Genomic DNA, 6104 nt, shown 5'->3' on the forward strand with positions numbered 1-6104 from the left:
TAATTCTTAGTAGTAAGTATCTCTGCACTTGTGGGGAAAGGATAGATTACTTTGCAGGGAGTCACCAAGGCAGTCTTTGAATGTCTGGATAGCACCTATTACCTCTAAGGATAATTGATCTCTTCTTTTTTTTGTAGATAGCCAAGCAAGAACCTGTGTTAGCAAACCAGTGTCATGTCTGCTGTTGTGATGGTAGCTGAGATGCTTTGCAGTGGTGTTATGCAGCTTCACAGAACTGAAGTTTCTTGCAAAAATAAACGAGGATTGCCTGTATTGAACTCAAGAGTGAGATCCAGTGATCTTAGCTGACTCATCAGGAAACCTTCACAACTATTGGAGGAAACTGCTTATCAATTGCAGTATGTTGATATATATAAGAAATATCTCATTGCTTGGGCTAATGAAACTTGTTTCCATCTAGCAAATCTAATCAAACCATTCTCAGACTCCTAATACTTTTAGCGTGAAAAAGTAGCTGATTGTTAAGTTGTCTGGCACTTCTAAGGTGAAATTTTTTTCAGAAAACTGAAAAAATTTCAGTTTCAGTCAAGTAAAATATTTTGCTTAAATAAAAATGAAAATGAAATTATCTGCTTAGGATTTACCTATGTTTAAGAAGTTTTTTCCTACTTGAAAAATGTTTCCAAACAAGCTCCTTTTGAATTTTTTAAGAAATCTTTCTTTAAAATTACCAAATGTGAATCATCTCAGTCCTTTTCAAATATTTTGAGTTTTGCTCTGTTATGGAAATAAGTGAGTGAAAATGAAGCAAACTTGCAGAACCTTTATGTTTCACCAAGCCTGCATTTATCCCCAAAAATGTTTTGGTCAAAGCATTGAGCCTAGATTAATTCTCCTAGTTACTTTTCTATTTTTTCACTTACTAGATGGATTGCCTTGTAAGTTTTGCATTATGTTTTGCCATATTTTGAAATTGGTGAATTAAATATGAAATCCTTTTTTATAAAAACAATTATACTAGGTTTGGGGTGGAGAGAGGGGAGAATATCTGCTGTTGGATAAGGGTAGTGTTCTCACTGAGCTTAGATCAAAGCTGTTTTGACCGTATCTGGCGTTTAAAAGGCCAACCTGCTCATACCCTGTTACCATAAAGAAATTTGCCAGGAAAGCAGGTGTCTAACTATACAGGCAATCAGATTACAGAGCAAAGTAATCATGATTTCCGATTTTGAGCATAGCTTGCCACATTAGCACATGTACTTTGGAAGAGAGGGAGAAGTAATCAGAGGAAAGATAGAGACAAGGGTGGAGATCATTTGAGCCAGTACCTTTCTAATAGGATAGTAAATTTTATGTAGCTTTTATTAAAGTATTTTGTTTCTTTTCTATAAAAAAAGGTCAAAGCTATCTGAAAATGAGAAAATCCCTGAGTTTGCTTTCATTTGTTTTTAAGAGTTACTGAAATGTAGCAGTGCGTTTCTTGGGAGGCACCGTTTGCACACACATGTCTGCAACTCTGAGTGAGTCACAGCTGCAGAGTTTCTTTAAGGCATGCATGCTTGGCTTTGACATGCTGAGATTTATGGTGAGATTTAAGTTCTTGTACCAATGGTGACGTTTCCTGAATAGTTTTCATCCAGATGGTCTCTGAGAGGATAAGGTTTAACAAGATTTATTCACTGAGAGGGGGCAATGTGAATTAAAATTACAAGGGGTACTGTATATACACTACTTCTTTCCCATTCACTGCCTCACGAAGTGTAGAAAATGCTCTCTTTCCATTCCCCCCCAAACGAAGTTAAATGGAGTTGCTTCTTTCAACATATCGTTCCACTCTGGGCAGATTAGGGCTCTGGCAAACAAGTGCTATTAATTTTGTTGGGGTGGAGGAAGGAGTTACTGCCCTTAATGTCTACCCAGCCACTTTGCTATGGTCTTCCACCCTACTAGTGGAGGCAGCAGATGCAAGCAAGTGCCAGTTTATCAACTGTCATAGTTTGCAGACCATTGGCAGTTAAAATTAATGTGCTGGCTGTGAGCTGTATGGATGAGGGCTGGACAATGTTGCTTTCTGATGGCTCTGTTTCAGCTTCTGGTGGGGGACCGCTGCAGACAGCTGGGAGAGGTAACCTCTTAAGCCATTACCACTAAATCCAGCACAACCTCTCTGACTGAGCTCCAAGTCTTCAGCCTTTGAGAGCTGTTAGGACTAACAGCACTGTTTGGGGTCCTGAGGCTGTATCTTCAATGGGTTGTGGGCTCAGTTAAATGCAGTGGAGTGCCAGTGATTTGTTCAGGCTGAGGATCTAAGCATGGTAATTCAGATTGTGATTGCTGAACCTAGATTTTCTGGACATTGCATGGTTTTTACAAACAAAATAACTGATGTTATTTCATATAAAAACCTTGTAGGTTTTTATAAGGTTATTGACATACAGTGAAACAGTTAAGCACATGCTTAACTGCTGCGAGATAAGTATCTTCACCAAAGAAACTAAAAGGTATTGCTCCCATGCCCAAAGTTAAATGTTTTGTAAGCATTTTGTTGGACAGAGTCAGAAGATTTATTGTTTTCTGGGTTTATCTTTTTAAAATACTATTAAGTCATTATGGAAGTTCTAGTACTATAGGCTTATTCAAGTTCTGCTTATAAAAAAGTTGGTTGATATTAAAAGATCAGTATGTTTTTATCCATTATTGTTTTCCCCACTTGCAGGCTGATCCCCCCCCCCCCCATCTTGAAGTACCAAAAGTGTCTTAACTGTTAGTAATTTGGCTTCTTTAGCAGGATTGACACATTTCAGTTTGAGTATCTCTGAACCAAGCCAAAACTCCAGTGACAGAAGGCAACAAGTTCACCCTGGAGTAGCATTTATGGAAAAATACACTGTCCTGCTTGATAACCAGAAAAAATACTTTTGCCAGCATATTGCATTTACCACTTTGAGCATGTTCAAGGGTTGTTTTATTTGGTTGTTTTGTTTTATTATTTTGCTTTGCTATCTCATATTATTCTGGAGAAATATCTTTCATGCATTGCCTGCTGCCAGTTGAGCTCTAACAGATGAGGTCTTCACAATCAATGACTGATCTTGAGTCCTTCAGTTTGAGTTGTCAGCTTGTGATTCTTTTATTTTTGAAAGTTAGTTACTCGGCGTTTCATAATATCATCTGCCCTTTTATACTCTCAGTTTCATCAGCCTCAAGTATAGGTACTCAAAATCACCAATTAGCTTTTGAAATCTTGGGCTGGGTGAACAACATCTTTTTAAAATAATAGAAAATAACAAGTGAGAAGACTTTGTGATTGTTCTTTATAGTTAAGAATGGACAGTCTGAGTAAAATGCAAAAGGGTTAATAATTGTAATGAAATAGGCCTCGTTGTATTGTTGCAAGTTAAAAATATGCCTCTTGCCACAGGGCTTGCATTAATATTGTTTGAGAGAAGTAGCATCAATGTACTGTAATAGACTTTTATTAATAGGCTAGCACAGTCATCAGTCTCTGGCTTGGTGTATTTGGTGTGTGCCGAATACAGTGAACATGAGCATCTTGACAAGCAAGTAACAAAATCTATCAATCACTTTCAGCATGAAGATGCTGTGATAATTATGTTTACAGTGGTAATAAAATATGGATAAATAAAGTGTCCAAACCCATGGAAATTTTAGGCTCCATAGTGAATATCCTATGAAATATAAAAGACGGCATCACCATAAATTCACCTAGCTGCATAGACTGAGATCATTATTCTCTTGACCTGTCTTGCTATTTTTAGAATAAATTTTGTGCATTTTTCATTCAGCACTGTTCAATGGTAAAATCACTCCAAGGCTAAAGGCCTAGGTTGCATTCTTTTCTTGCTGTAATCATATGCAACGATATTCAGTACCCTTCCTGTTGATGGTGCTGATGCCCTCAGAACAGCAGCGTGATGGCATTTTATAATTTGTGTTAGTCACTTTTTCTTTCCAGTATTGGCCAGAAAAAGAATGGGGCATGTTCCGCTCCCTTTTATGCTGCTCTGTGTGGGTGGTTGACTCCATTTATTTCAGTGGAATTACTCTAAGTTTACGGTATAAGGAAAAACAAACTTCCTGGTCTAGTGGCTTCTGGTGTCAATGAGTCAAAGTCTCCTCGACTGAGAAATGATCTGTCATGTGATTGCTGGGAAGAAAAAGGTGCTGAGTTTTTTTCTGTCCTAGGCCCATGTCCCTGACAGGACAAAGAAGCCTTATGTAGCGGGAATCCATTGCATTTACATCAAGTTTCAATCTCTTTATAATGGCAGGTTAATCTATACTTTAGCATAAAGTCTGAGTTGCCAATCTGCCCTGCACTAGACAGCATCTGATTTTTTTTATTTCTAAGAAAATTAGTAAATTCACTTCCTGAAAAAGGTGCTAGTTTGACAGTCCACGATACTGACGTCTTTGTGCTCGACCGTGGCACAGCCCTGCTCAGGCAGCAGCAGAGGCAGCTTCTCCTGCCAATGTGCCTCCACCCTGGCCTGTAGTGGGGGAGAGGTAACTTCGCTTCCCCTGCTTCATTTAATTCTTGGCTCTATCTGCCGAGAATGGTAACAGAGTTGCCAGTTGTGGCATGCACATTTATTGCTAGGAAGTGAGCCAGAACCACCAATCCGTTTTGCATAGACACTGAACAGCGATGGTAAATACTTCTTGTTCATTACTAACCTAAGCCGGATTTGAACTGAAGTCTTGGAGGTGAAAGACTGTCTCCCATTCCTTAATCCCCTTAACATTTCAGTCTGCCTCATAAAATTTTCTAAAACCAAATGTAAACCTTGTGTATAAAATGAAATCCAGGAGAGAAAAGAAAACCCAGAGCGAAGACTGAGTCTGTTTTCTTCTTCAGCAAGCTTCTTTGCTAGTAGTGACCCTGGAAAATTGTTCTCTGATTATTCTCTTGAGAGATTACTCTAATTTCTTGCTGCTGTAGATGGCCATATGATCAATTGTCATCAGTCACTGCCTGATGATGGGTCATTACTTACCAGTGCATACTTGGGGGAAAAACACATGCGACTTCCATTAGGAGGCAGAGTGCACCTACATCAAATATGAAGTATACAGTAAGTTCTCATTAATAACATTTCAAGACTGTCCTCCTAAAGTTCCTAGCACAGAAGCTGCCTTCACAGTGGAAGAACTGAAGCTAAGAAAGAATTGCAACTTACACTCAGGAAAATGAGTATTCCCAGAAGTAAAAAATCTGATTTGTAGTTGAGCATTTCAGTAACAGAGATGGGTTTTATTGAGAAAGAAAGGTAAAGCTCATTCTCTTCTGTTCTTTGCTTCAGGACTTCCTAGCTTGAGAGAGCTTTTGTATTTTAATTAATTAATTTAATTAAATTAAGTTACAGCCAGTATAAATATTCCCTTGTTGTTCCATTTCAAAGTTAAGAATGCACGTATGGCACCATGGAAAATGCTGCATCACACGGGTGCTGTATTGGTCAGGAAGTCTGGATGTCTTCAAGAACATAGAGAATAATTTTAGTGAAATTTTTAAATATATTTCTTTCATATTTTCTAAACATCCTAGCAGCACTTCAAATCAGACCCTCAGCTGAGTAAACTACTGATAATTAAACAACATAAAGCAAGCACAGCCCTGCTATGCTGAGTGGCCTTTTGAATGGATTCTACAAGGACAACCTCTTTCCTATAAAGGTGAAGATAGTTTCTGTCTAAATCACAAGGATTTTCATTTAGGCTTTCAAAGTGAAATCTGGTAGACCAAGAGGAATAAGGTTAGAAAGGTGAAATTGGAAGAAGCAGTTGGGGTTTATGGTCCCAGCAAATGGAGGGCATTGAAATATATAGAGATAGGATTGGATGAGATTCAGTGTTATCTAGTCACATTGCTGTGTTCCAGTCTGGTACTACTGAATGACACTGGGTCTGGTGCATACTGTTGTAAATGAATAGATATACCCATAGGTGTTCTGTGAGTACGATTCGTTTCCATGCTTCCCCCCACTTCCCCGAAGTCCCATGTCTGTGTGGAAGACCTCTTAAGAAGTAGTCTGAAGAGAAGCAAAGAGGAAAGTTCATCCCCCAACTCATGCTTGTTGGTATCTTTTGTGCAAACTGCCGGTAAAGGTGTTGGTGTGTAA

Source organism: Aquila chrysaetos, chromosome 11, assembly GCF_900496995.4.
Source record: "Aquila chrysaetos chrysaetos chromosome 11, bAquChr1.4, whole genome shotgun sequence".
NCBI lineage: Eukaryota > Metazoa > Chordata > Aves > Accipitriformes > Accipitridae > Aquila > Aquila chrysaetos.